Raw genomic sequence first — 14,868 nt, forward strand, 5'->3', positions numbered from 1 at the left:
AATTTCGCTGGGGAGCGAGCGCGCGACGGAATTGGTGAACGAGAAGGTCGAGCAACTACTTAGGAGCTCCAGGATAGTCAGTGTGGAAAGTATGGGTAGATGTGGTAGGTAGTATGGGCCCGTACTACTAAAAGCAGAGGACCTATACTTGATACAGGGAGTATTCTGAAGGTTCTAATGAGCGGATGGAGGAGTGATTTATGGTTCGAGTACCATACATCGGAGCATATTGAGGAGTGATGTTATGGTTCGAGTACCATACATCAGAGCGGATTGAGGAGTGATGTTATGGTTCGAGTACCATACATCGGAGTAGATTAAGGAGTGATGGTATGGTTTGAGTACCATACATCGGAGCGTATTGATGAGTGATGTTATGGTTTGAGTACCATACATCGGAGCGGATTGAGGAGTGATGTTATGGTTCGAGTACCATACATCGGAGCAGATTGAGGAGTGATGTTATGGTTCGAGTACCATACATTGGAGCGGATTGAGGAGTGGTGTTATGGTTCGAGTACCATACATCAGAGTAGATTGAGGAGTGATGTTATGGTTACATCGGAGCGGATTAAGGAGTGGTGTTATGGTTCGAGTACCATACATCGGAGCAGATTGAGGAGTGAAGTTATGGTTCGAGTACCATACATCAGAGCGGATGAAGGAATGATGTTATGGTTCGAGTACCATACATCAAAGCAGATGGAGGAGTGATGCTATGGTTCGGGTACCATACACCGGAGCATATTGAGAAGAGATGTCATGGGATGAGTACCATGGTTCGTAGTGAATGATGCTTGTGGTTCTTCGGTTATATGGTCACGATTGATGAGGTAGAGATTGGACGCTATGGGTTTTAGGCCTGTGGGCCATGATTGAGTTCGAAGAGGCGTCCCTTGAGAGGGAGGTCGAGAGCCTTTTAAAGTATTTTGGTAAGGAGTGAGAGGGAGGGGAGAATTTCGGTCTGAGTTGAGAAATCAGTCGATAGAGGAGATGTCACCTTCTATGACCTGGGTGGTGCTATTTATGTTCGTGTGCGGAACATGAGAGGCATGCTGTTTAAGTTTTGGGTTTGGGGGTAAACTCTGCAGGTTGTCATTGATGATGATTTTCCATCAGAGTATCAGGTAGCATGTGTGCCGCGAGGCAGTGATTTACCATGAGCAGATAGTCAGTTGGAATGAGATAGTCGAGGACCACGTTACACCTATTTGAGTATAGTAGGGCGTATTGTAGAGGTATCAGTGGGGAGTCCAGTCGAGTTAATCAGTGCAGTGGTTTTTCTATCTATGTTGGGTATTGAATATGGGAGTGGGTCCCTGTTCTTGGGATGATCCATGTGTTGGAACGTCGGTTGATGAGTCGAGGTGGGGGAGTATGATGATTTCGTGGTCCAGTCTATGAGTCAGTAATGTTATTGGGCAATTGAGTTGTTTGGTATTGGATTGGTACGAGAGTTGGAACGACTAGAGGCAGTCGTGACGAGAAGTTCTTGAGGATTTCATCTGAGGTTCAGAGTTATGAGATCGATTGATTTCCTTAAAGGGGATTATCGAGCGTTGTGTAGCACTTTCCAGGGACAGGTGCGTTATTGCTGGTGAAAATAGTTTGTGAGGTTGTTGATGTGTCAGATATTGATGGTTCGAACCCTAAGTGGGGGAGAACCGGGTGGTTTATTGAGAGAACCAGAGATTTGTGCAAGAGCGGTTAGGGGTTGGATACAGAAACCTGCGACTTGAATTCATGAGATCAGAGTCATTTGTGATCAAGGAAAGGTGCAGGGCGAGATAATGCATGTGGTATATGTCTGAGAGAAGGATGGGTGTCTCCACGGTGGGTGGTCAATGGTCAGGAATCTGGTGGTGGTCAGAATCGTTTCAAGTGGAAGACTCGTAATGATGGGATGGGCAGTTGAGAACTTTTGGGTTGAAATATGGGTAGAAGATTGTCGAGTAGCCAACTCCCAGGCTGGGATGTGTATTCTTGCTTGGATTTTGAGCAGTAGTGGAAAGGGTTTCGGAGGATCATCAGTGTGTTCTGAAGATTTAGCGCCTTCCTTGTATTCCAATTGAGTGTTTGGATGCACTGAAGTTGCGCATTGAGTGAAATAGGAAATTATTATGGGATTCAGAGGAAATGTATTGTTGTATGTGTATGGTGCTGGGAGTAAGGGAATCATTGGTAGAGGCAGGACATTGTGATGCTCTGTTAGGGTGTTCCGTGGTTTCCGCGTATAGCGTCCCGATTTCGGAGTTATTTAGAGTCTTGGGTTTAAGATGACTAGTGATGTATCATGTATCCACGGTTCCAGTGGGAGCCCTTCGTGTATTGTCATCAAGTGGGATTATTTAAGGAAGTGGATCTCCACAGAGGTAGGTTCTGTGTTAGGGCGGTTGCCGCCAGAGTCTGTAATGCATATCGGGGCAAGTGTGTGTGTGTGTAACTATCTATGATAGTCTTCGGTGCATGAGTTAGTGAACATAGTGTGGCGTTGTAATGAGAATGAGAGTATAGGGTGAAGCTACGGGGAGCCGTAGTATTCACCAGTCAGAGGGTGTTGTGATGCTACGGGGAGCCGTAGCACTCACAAGTCAGGGAGAGAGAGAGAGAGAGTCGTGATGCTACGGGGAGCCGTAGTATTCGCCAGTCAGAGGGTGTTGTGATGCTATGGGGAGCCGTAGTACTCACAAGTCAGAGGGAAGGAGTCGTGGTACTACGGGGAGCCGTAGTACTCACTAGTTAGTTGGCGTTGTGATACTACAGGGAGCCGTAGTACTCACTAGTCAAAGGCTGTCGTAATGTTGCGGGAAGCCATAGTACCCACTAGACGGCAAGAGAGTGTGATGATGGAGTGTTCTCCGATAAGTTCATGATGCAGAAGAGTTTTAGGCTTGAGTAGCCCTAGTGTTGAGTTTTTGGAGCCTAGTGGTTAAACCGGGGCGAGACTGGGGTCTCCGTCTCTGTCGGGAGGGTCAGCGAGGCACGCGGGAGAATATGCGCAGCAGACGCCAGAGGTTAGAGATGAGTCGATCTTCGATTGGATTGTATTTTTTTTATGAGGAAAAGGGAATTTCGTGACTTGCGTGTCACTGGGCCGTGATAGTGGTCACGGGGAGGAAGTTAGTGAGATATTTTGGATCATGTTATGTGTGACCTTTGGGGGTTCAGCTGTGGGGCCAAAAGCTGACCTGGTGCTCGGTATCGAAGATGAATATGAGAAATGAGCTAGAGTTTACCATGGTGATGTCTGTGGACACTTCAGAGCAAGCGAACGATTCAGACGCTCGAGGACATGTTTCGGGCATGTGTATTAGATTTCGGGGGGAAATTTTGGCCCGTATTTTCCCTTGGCAGAGTTTTCCTACAACAACAGCCATCATTAGTGCATCAGTATGCCACCCTTTGAGCTGTTGTAGGAAAGGGGGGTATTGGACCCCATTTGCTGGGGAGAGGTAGAGCAACGTGTGATGGGACGTACAGAGATCGTGCTTCAGACGTCAGAGCAGATTCAGCAGGTCAGACAGAGGTTGTTGACCGCTCAGAGTCGCTAGAAGAGTTATGCGGACAGGCGCGGGTCCGAGCTCGAATTTTTGGTTGGTGACTTTGTACTTCTGAAGGTCTCTCCTTGGAAAGGAGTGATCCGGTTCAGGAAGAGGGGCAAGTTGGGGCCCCGATATATCGGTCCTTTTCGGGTGATCGCGAGGATAGGCAGGGTAGCCTACCGGTTGGAGCTACCTACAGAGCTAGGTCAGATCCATGACACTTTCCATGTGTTGCAGCTGCGAAAGTGTATAGCCGAGGAGTCGGCAGTAGTGCCATTAAAGGATATTCAGGTGGATGTGGGCCTGAACTACGTTGAGAGACCGGTGGCTATTCGGGATCGAAAGATCAAGGTTCTGAGGAACAAAGAGGTGCCTCTGCTGCAGGTCCAGTGGCAACACCGGAAGGGGTCAGAGCTTACTTGGGATCCGGAGCGCGAGATGCGTGAGCAGCATCCGAAGTTGTTTCCAGAGTGAGACTTCGAGGGCGAAGTCTGATCCTAGTGGGGGAGAATTGTAACATCCGGATATCCAGGTATGGGAATTTGAGTATTTTATATTGGGGAATGAGGAGACTCGGCAAGTTGGCACCTCAACTCGTTGAGTAGGATCGCGTTTTGGGGACCAGTTTAATGAAGGGACTCGACGAGTAGGGTATTTGGACTCGCTGAGTCGGCGCTGTCAAGGAAAACCCTAATTGTCCGGGTTTGGGACCTATTTAAAGGCCCTTATGGCCTTTAGTGGCGGCCACCTACACCTTTGAGAGACCCTTATCGAACCAGAGAGCTGAGAGAGTGAAGAAGAGCCATTTTGGAGCATTCTTGAGGTGGTTGTGCAATGGAGTAGTCATTTCCAACAAAGGGAGGTCAAGGGGGGTGTCGATTCAGAGCTTCTGAGCTTGCATCTTCACCATAGAGGTATCAAATCGTTCTCCCTTTTCTGTTTTGGGTAAGATTAGTGATTTTAGGGTTTTCTAGCTTCTTTTATGGCTTGATTTGTGGAGTATAGTGTCCCATTGAGTGTGAAGCCATAGATCTGGACCCAAAGAGGTCCAGAGAGTCCCTTCCATCCTGCTTTATGCATTCTATTTGGAGTTTTGAGCTAGGGTTGTTATGTAATTAAGGGTTTCACCCAAATGACCTTGTAGAACCTTGCATGAGTGCCCAAGGTTCGACCTTTTCGTGGTTATTGGCTTTGAGGGAGTTAGATCCATGGTTTGGTGAAACAGATTTGACCTCAGAAGGTCAGATGAGAGTTGTCATCGGAGCAACTCGCCGAGTCCATAGGCAGACTCGACGAGTCGATTCGGGATTGCCCCGCGTTTCGTTGCCGAGTAACTTGACGAGTGGAGAGGGAACTTGTCGTGTCTAAGAGGTTTAAAAAGGATTTAGAGAACCTACATGGACTCGCCGAGTCACTCTTGTGTACTCTCCGAGTCTGGTCAGTGTTGACCATTGACTTGAGTTGTCTTATGTTGAATTTGGGAGTTTTGGTCAACAGAGGTAATAGAGGTCAGGGAGGGGTAAAATGGTCTTTTACCCATTACCTGACTAGAGAGGGAAAGAGTAATCGTCGGTGAATTAGAGTTGGGACTTCGAGTATTAATTGGAGATATTTGCCTTATGTGTTAGGCAGTGGCGAGTCCGAGGTTCGCGTGTGCAGATAATTGCTTTCTGATTGCCAGGTGAGTCTTCTCACTATACTTTACCTTGAGTAGGTAACCAGAGTTATGTGACAGAGTATTTGTATGCTGTGTATGTTATGTGTTGTACTGCATTATTGCTATGTGATTTATGCTGTGCATGTTTACAGAGTTAGAACAGGAAGGTTCACAGAGTTAGAACCGGAAGGTTCACAGAGTAGGGTCCACGGACCCACAGAGTTATAGCCTCGAGTGGCTAATATATGTTATGTGTGGTACTTTGGGGAACTCACTAAGCTTCGTGCTTACAGTGTTTTGTGTTATGTGTTTCAGGTTTCTCTCAGGATCACGGGACGGCACCGGCTCGATTGTACACACCAGGGAAAGAGTCATGTTTTGAGGATGCTGGTTTATTATGCAAGTGAAAATGGAGTTATGTTTTGTAATTCGATTATGAATGAGATTTTAAGCAAAGTGTTTTTAAGAATTAAACGATTATTTTTAAATGAAAAATTGTCTTGAAATTTTCGGTGTTACAATCTCACCTGCTTTAAAGCTGATACTCTCTTTCAAAATAACTTGTATCCTTTGGTCAACAGTAGACAGGTACCGATGCAAGGTTTAGAGAAGATGGTGCTCGTTCGAGACTCATCTTTCATTTTGATTTATACTTTAGTGTTTATCATAAATTGACAGAACACACTTGTATTAAAATTATGTTATTAATGCAATGGATGATGTTGTTGCTTGTTTACCACTTTTCATTGTTGTGATACTGTACATGACGTCCTCCGCCCCAGAACGTTTCAGCCGTTCATGGTTTTGGAGGGTGACAGATTGGTATCAGAGCATTGTTTATAGTGAATTAAGTATATCAACCCATAAAAGATATACAGACTATAAATAAAATGGGATTAAAATACTCTGACCAAGAGTTTATGATGAGTTCAAAACTCTTAGATCGATTAGATCTTTCACAAGTATGATAAAAGAAATCAAACAGTTTATGAACAATATGAGAATGAACACAGAACATAATCAAATATATGCTTATGATTGAAAACTGAGTAATGCCTCAGCAGAGCTCGATGAAGAACTTCCGCTGTAGAGGCGAGCTAGGGTTTACAAAAACTATGAAGCAAATAAACAATGAAAGCGCTACAAACTAAGTTTGCATGCATGCAACTTATATACTAAACCCTAGTACAAAATTACGCACGGCTGGACAGGCCCAATACCGATATTCAAGCTGGGCTAAGGACCGACCCCATGACACAGTCTAATAGACTCTACAATCTCCCCCTTTGCGTCAAATGAGGCGAGAGATTATTTCCTCTGAGCAGGTTTCACCGTCTTTATAACTTTAAACAAACAAGGAATTATGGCTAGAAGAGTCTGTCTAAACTTTATGTACCACCTCAGCATATCAGTGAATAATTTCTTATCAGCAGCACTGTTCTGGTCGCACCTCTGAATGATCTCCAAGATATGCTCAAGGCAAGATGTTGAGAAGAGGTGTTTGTCAACAAGAGCGAACAGACATTTTTGACCTTCGCCCCTGAGGAACATAACTGTGTGATACTTTGAATCAATTTTCCCCTTGATCATGGTGTTGACATTGCCAGCCCTGCCCATAGTATTGATCGTTGCTCGCTTGTGTATGGCAGAGGCAATCTCCTGGTCCATCTTCGCTACTTCATCTATGTAGCAAACAAGCATATGCTTGACATGATCGATAATAGGCTGACACTCCTGAGGATTCGATAGAAGAATGTTGTTGAGGAGTATCCAGTCATGGGGATTGAGGTTAGGTAGATCAGCGAGGGTAAAATGGTAGACTGAGCCTTCGGTTCCCCGAGTCATCCTGAATTTGACATTAATAAATTTCCCTGCTAAATAGGGATTCATTACTTTGACTGTGGTTATTTTCTTTGAGCTCCAAGTCAGGTATTGGGGTTGAGCAAACTCCAAGTAAAATTCCAGAAGATCCCTATTTACCTTCGGGTCTGGGGATGGAATACCAGCAGTTGAGTTGAAGCAGTGGAAGATAAATGCCTTACGAGTGATTGGCATATCGAACTGTCCATCCTTGGAATTATCAAGGCCAAAGGACATTATTGGCTCATGCCATAGAATGGTTGGCTCATCAATTGCACACCTTTGAAGCGAGTCTTTTGTCCACACAGGAAACATATACTTTTTCTTTTCTAGGAGCTCTGCCTCCTTTCGCTTTAGCTCTAGCTCAGCTTGCTGTTTCTTGGTGTTTTCTTCCGTTTCTTTTTCAGAAGTGTTAACCTTCTGGACGGGTTTCTTGGGAATCTCGACATAGACATCATCTTCATTGTCTGTGTCGTCTTCACTTATTTTCTTCTTCTTTTTATCTTTGTTACTGACCGAAGCTTCATTACCCTTCGGTTCAGCAGATGGTTTGAATTCAGAAGGAGGAGGTTGCTTTGACACTTTCTCTCCCCTTGTTTCGGTTGGACCCCGGTCACCGGAACACCCTCGATACAGCTGAGAACGTCTAGTACCGGTCTGAGCTTGTCTGCCAAATGACGTCTGCCAGTTATAGTGATGATCAGATCATGATCCTCAATAAGATGAAGAAGCATGGAGTAAACATCTGCAGCAGAACTCCTAATGACCTCCCTTTCTGACTTGAGGTCATCAATCTGAGCATTAGCAGGACGCAACTTGTGTGTTTGCAATTTAAGCTGGGCTGTACGTTTGTCGAGCTCATCCATAATCCGTTTTTCCATATCTAAGTCCGCTTCCAGTTGAGTTAAGTGTTCGTTGACATTAGCATGGAGCGTTTCATTGGCTTCTTCAATGGCTTGGCGTGCCGCTTCAAGGTTCGAGCGCTCAGATTGAAGAGACCTTTGAAGATTCTCTACTGAAGCATTGACAGTTTGAGCATTTTTGGCAGCAGCAGCCTGCAAGGAGTCTAGAAATAAATGAGCTTCTAAGACTAGTTTATCGACTTTGGCGGTTGCATTCTTGCACTCCTTAGTAGAAGCATCAACAGCGAGAGAAGCCTGTTGACATTGGGAAGTGGAAGCTTCGATAGCCTTGGCTGCAACAGATAGAGTAGCACTGTGTTCAGCGACGACCGAAGAGAACAAGGCCTTTAAGGCAGCGTCTGAATAGGCACCAGAGGAAGAGGATGAAAGCAGTTGATCAAGCTTGTTGTTTACTGCCTTGAGATGACGTTTTGTAACAGGCTCATCATCATCATCATCGCTCTGCACTCGATAAGGACTGAAATATGTGGAATCGAATTCCAAGTCCTCACTGCCTAAAATATGGGTTATTTCAGTAGATGGTGTGAGAGACAAGGGTTTTGAAGAAGGTGGAGGTTCGGTTATGACAGGAGGTTCGGCTACAGGTAGATTGGGAACAGTAAAGTCAGGTTTTGTGGTAGTAGTGGTAGTGGTTGTATCTGTGAAAATGGGAGTGGGAGTAGGAATTGTAGTGAATGGTTGAGAGGTGGTAATTGGAGAGATAGGAGGGATGGATACTCGGATTGTAATAGGTGGAGGTGAAGGAGGAGAAGAGCGAATCGGAATTTCTGGAGTAGGGGAGCGATGCGGAGTGTCACCTCGGCCCGAAGCCTCTTCATCAGAGCTTTCGCTCTCAGATTCAGAAGGAGGAGCGGTCTTCTGCTTAGGAGGGACATATTCTGAATCCGAATCACTTGAGGATTGAAGAATAAGTCTCCTAGAGGGCTTCTTCTGCTTTTTCGGTTGAGCCTGAGAAGTAGCAGCTTTATCAGATTTTCGCTTCTTGGGGGTTTGCCCCTTGGTTGGTTTGATGACCGGTTCCTCTTTCTGTGTTTCAGGCTTCTTACCCCTCTTAGCTGGTTTGTCAGCCTCTTCAATTAAACGAAGCATAGCCGGTGTAAGTTCTCTTGGGCCAACATATAGACGCTTCTTGTACTGTTAAAGAACATTACTCGACGCTGAAATACGACTAAGCATTGCTTCAGAAATGGATCCAATAAACGAAAACTTTGTTGGGTCAGTGATGATGATTTTCGTCGTATGAAAAGTAGCAATGGATGAGAGCAAGGAATCCGCCATTATTGGAACACGAAGGCGATCCATTGCCCAGTTGGTGATAAGAGACCAGAAACGCCCACATGAGGTCTCAAAATGCCCGGATGAAGAAACCAAGCTTTAAACCAACTGCTGCCAGATAATGGACCCATAATCAAGGTTAAGTCCATTATACAACCCATACAGCACCATCATGAATGACTTGCTTGCACCATCGGAACCAGCGCTTCTCTCAGACAATCCCTTGAAAAATAGCGTGAAAAGGCCATTCCATTGAGGAGGAAGGCAAGACATTTTGAGCTTCGTAACAGTGGTTAGGGTTTCGGTATACCCCATGTGATAGAACATAAAGAACAGCTGACCAGTTGTAATGGAATCAGGGTTTACCAGAGATGGATCTTGAGAAAGACCAATTAGGGCACATAATCGATTCTTGGAGATGGAGGTCTTCTCATCGTGGAGTTCAAAATGAATCCGTTCATTAATCTTGTCATAGAATGCAGTAGAGTAGACAAGAGACAAGCACGACATGGGAACCACTTCAACCTTAGTCAGTGCGTCGACGAGTGGTGAGTACTTGAGACACTCAACCACATACAGCATATAGGGCTCATAGATGAATGGAGTGAGATCAATGATCAGGTTCTGTTGGGGTTTGATGGTGAGAAGTGGTTGACGAACTGAGGTATCGTGAACGGATGATGAGTCTGCCATTGTAGTAGCTTGGAGAAGATGATGGACAGTTGCAGAGAATCACCAGGTTTCTTTGAGAGATTTTTGGAAGTGATAAAGGTTGATAGAGTACCGTTCCAATTCCTTTTATACGTACAAGGAAGAGAGAGAAAAATCCGGCTGAAATCTTGGATTATCTCAAAAATAGCGCCTGACGCGATGGGTGAACAGTTGGCATGCCGAAGATGATGCAGGAGAGAGAAAAGACGTTTCCCTTTTACACGCCCTTTCATAAAACTCACTTTTTCAAATCGCCAAACTGTTTGGATAGTCATTGAGTCAGCTTCCATTTTATCCCAATCGTTTTGTCCATACGACATTTGAATTGTTGCAGCCTTAAGCATTTTAATTATCATTCTGAACAAAACTAGAATTTGGAAAATTAAAAATTTTCGTGCATAGGGTGTAAAAGAATAAGAAATAAAACGAAACTTTAGGGAGAATCTGTGATGTCGTAGTCAGACATAAGACAATTGATTTTGGGCAAAAATCACTTCCTTCAAAGTCAAGAGAGACAATAAAGTGCTTTCTTGGTTTCCTATTGAATAACGATCAAGAACTTGTTGAGAAGTTTTGAAATGCATCTTTTGAAGGTTAAAGAGGGTGGCTTTCGCTTCAATTCATAATTTCGATTCTTAACATAAGACCGAAACTGAATGAAGTACTTGTGAGATCATTGTGATTTGTTGAACAAGTAGGTATGAAAAACTTTATAGTGACGAGAGAAGTAAAGAAATCTAAAAAAAAAATTTAAACCGGATCTTTTAGGGTTAGAGAAGCCTTGGTGGAAGGCAAGCTCATAAAGATCACTCAAAAGAAAAAGAGATTTCATTGGGTAACAAGTAAGAGCTTGAATTTTTGAATTCACCGTCAATTGATTAGTGGTGTTGAACTTTGGGTTTCACTTAGTACATAGTGGCATGAAACTAAGATCATGAACGCATATTTTGTATAACCATAAACCTCAGTGGTTAATACTGAGAGTCTTGGGGGTTATATTGGTGAAACAAATTATAATGGAGAAAGGTGATGGAGATGGTATAAGAAGCGAATGTACCTCTGCTTTTTAAAGAAAAGAAGGACCAAGCAGAAAACTCTAAACTCAATTTGAGTAGAGTAAGGTAGCTCATGATTAGAGAGAACTTGATAGCCTGGATTGGGAAAACATGATTGGTATATATCATTTTATTAAGGCTTCACTCAAAATCAGTCGAGGCGTTAGTCAACATACAACAGCATGCTTCTAGGGACTCCTAACTAATAAAACCATTTACCTGCCTTAGCTTTGCCATCGAGAATCATACTTAGACAAAAATAAAAAACGTTAGATAAAAAAATAAAATAAATAAAGTAACAAAAATATTTTTGGATTTCATAAGTATAGAACAAGAAAAAAAATATTTTTTGGGATTTTATAAGTAGAAAAGAAGTAATGAAAAGGTGTACATAAGAAACTAGTTGAAATGCCTTAAAAACGGATGAGTTCAGAAGGACCGAACCCGAAATAGACCGAGCATTCGGTTCATTTCGGTTCATGGTCGAACTTCACCCGAAATAGACCGAACGTTCGGTTCATTTCGGTTCACTCTATTTCGCTTGTTACCTTTATGGAAGCGAAGGCGATTTTGGTACTGGCTTGGCTTGCATCATTCCTAGGCCTTGTAGAATCTTATTGAAGCTTGCTTCAGGTAAGGCCTTTGTGAATATGTTTGCCAGTTGATCAGTCGTTCTGACGAAGTGAATTTCTACATTACCATCTTCGACGTGATCCTTGATGAAATGGTACCTCAGTGCGATATGCTTAGTCTTTGAGTGTTGCACGGGGTTGTGACAAATCCTGATTGCACTTTCAGAATCACAATACAACGGGATTTTCTTCATGTTTAACCCATAATCCTGGAGTTAACTTTGTATCCATACGACTTGATATGTACAAGATGCTACAACAATATATTCGGCTCCTGTAGTGGATAACGAAACACAGGTTTGTTTCTTTGATTGCCAACTGACTAATTTACCATCTAGAAATTGACATCCTCCTGTGGTGCTTTTACTATCCAATCCACATCTACCCAGATCAACATCTGAAAATGCTTGAACGAAGAATTCGGAGTTGGCTGGATACCATAGACCGAGAGAGGAGGTTCGCTTCAGATAGCGAAAGATGTTCTTCACGGCTTGAAGGTGAGGTTCTCGTGGGTTGGCTTGAAATCGTGCACAGTAACAGACAAAGAACATGATATCAGGTCTACTGGCAGTAAGATACATCAGATACCCAATCATATGTCGATAAAGTGTTGTATCGGCTGCTGGTTTCTCCAATGATGGTGTGAGTTTGGTTCCAAAAGCCATAGGTACTTTCACTTTGGAGTCTCCCATCATTCCAAACTTGGCGAGCAAAGTCTTGGTATATGCTTCCTGATTAATAAAAATGCCTTCGGGTCCCATGCCCTGGGAGCTTGTTTCAGGCCATATACAACTTTGTCAAGGATATAAAAATGATCGAGATACTTCTCGTTCACGAATCCTGGCTGTTGCTCAACATACACGGTTTCTTCAAGTTCACCGTTGAGGAAAGCACATTTGACGTCCATTTGATAGACTTCAAAGTTCTTGTGAGCAGCGTACGCAAGAAACATACGAACATATTCCAATCTTGCCACGGGAGCGAAGGTTTCTTCATAATCAATTCCCTCTTCCTGACAATATCCTTTGACCACTAGCCTTGCTTTGTTACGAATGACATTCCCCTCTTTGTCCATCTTGTTTCTGAATACCCATTTGAGACCGAAAACCGAAGCATCCTTTGGAGTTGGAATAAGAAGCCAGACCTTGTTTCGTTCAAACTCATTTAACTCATCCTGCATGGCTTGAACCCAGTCTGAATGATCAAGAGCTGAGTTAACAGTCTTTGGTTCAATTTTGGAAACGAATGAATTGAACATACAAAACTCGACTTTTGAAAATAGTGCAGCCTGTTTCGATTTGATTTGAGAGCGAGTTAAAACCTTTTCTAAGGATTCCCCAATAATTTGAGTTTGAAGGTGATCTTTGGTCCATTTGATAAGTGGAGGAAACTTTGGATCATAGATAGGATCCAATTTAGCATTGATTTCTTTCTCTAGTTCAGACAGAATGTCATCATCACCAACATTGGTGTTCTCCCACTCGAAAAATGATTCCTGTTCAGGACCAGCATTTGTATCCCCCTTCATTGGCTTGAATTTTAGTAGAGCTTGATGTATTTGGCGATGAGTTCTCCCCCTGGAATGAAGAACCTTGATTATGATGAGGAGAGGAACCCTTCCCCTGGACAGTAGGACAGTCACCAGAAGGTTCGCTTGCGTCTGCACCTTCGGTTTCTTTGGATTGATCATCAGCCATATTCTTAGCAGCATCATCTATAACTTGTTTCAGATTATCAACTTTGTTGTCTTTTGCAGTTGATTCAGAGTCAATCGCCTTTTGAGGCTCATCAAACAGGAGCGTGAATTGGTCGAAAAGATTTGAGATGGAGATAGTAACCTGACCATTCTTTGGAAATATGTCTTGCGATGCATCTTCTGTTGGTTTCAATTTATTAACATAACTATCGTCAAAGGTGACATAATAGTTTTCTTCAATTTTCTTTGAGCGTCTTTTGAGAACTCTATATGCCTTGGAGTTCAGGGAGTAGCCTAAGAAAATTCCTTCATCCGCCTTAACATCGAACTTGTTTCGATTCTCTTTGGAGTTGAAAATGAAACATCTTGAACCGAACACATGAAAGAATTTCACGTTTGGTTTTCGGTTGTTCAGGATCTCGTAAGGGGTAATTGAGAACCGCTTATTCAAGTATGATCTATTCTGAGTATAACATGCAGCCGCAATTGCATCAGCACAAAAATACAAAGGTAATGACGCGAAGCATAGCATGGTGCGAGCAGCTTCACACAGGGAACGATTTCTCCTTTCAACAATGCCATTTTGCTGTGGAGTATAGGGGGCTGAGAAATTGTGAGTCATCCCCTTTTCAGCAAGAAAACTTTCAAAATCTTTGTTCTTGAATTCCAGGCCATTATCGCTCCTTATATTACGAAATACCTTTCTTAGTTGTGTTTCTATCTGTTTAATGAAGAGTTTGAGCTTTGGAGTGGCTTTAGACTTTTGCTTGAGAAAGAAAATCTAGGTAAACCTTGAGAAATCGTTCACAATAACCAGAATGTATTTGTTTCCCCCAATGCTTTCGATGGACGATGGACCACATAGATCAATATGCAGTAACTACAATGGTTCTATCACTTTAGTGTTGATAATAGAAGGATGACTCTGCCGACTCTGCTTTCCCATTTCACACGCTGCACGAAGATGTTCTTTATCGAATTTTAGAACTGGAAGCCCTCGAACGTGATCACCTAATACCAATTTGTTGATATTCTTGAAGTTCAAATGAGATAGTCTTCTATGCCATAACCAGCTTTCATCAGAGTGAACCTTTGTAAGTAAGCACACTACTAGTTTACCTCTTATTGGGTTGAGGTTCAAGGGATACATTTCCCCTTTTCGCTTTGATTTCAACAAAATGTTGTTTGATCTCTTCTCGACAATTTCTGAGCCTTCATCGTCGAATGATACTTTTAATCCAGTACCAACCACTAGCTGTGATACGCTGATGAGATTGTGTTGGAGTCCTTCAACATAAGCTACCTTCCTTATAGAGAACTCGCCATTAGTGATCATTCCATAGCCTTTGATAGTTCCAAAAGAGTTGTTGCCATACTTTACAATGCTACCGTCTTTGAGAGAACGAAACTCTCTCAGTTCCTCCTTCCTTCCTGTCATGTGACGCGAGCAACCACTATTGATGTACCATTCTTTGTCAAACTGCTCGTCACGTATAACCTGCAAAATATTAAGCAGA

This window comes from Lactuca serriola, chromosome 3, assembly GCF_051521515.1.
Source record: "Lactuca serriola cultivar US96UC23 chromosome 3, Lser_US96UC23_V15, whole genome shotgun sequence".
In the NCBI taxonomy this organism is placed as follows: Eukaryota; Viridiplantae; Streptophyta; class Magnoliopsida; order Asterales; family Asteraceae; genus Lactuca; species Lactuca serriola.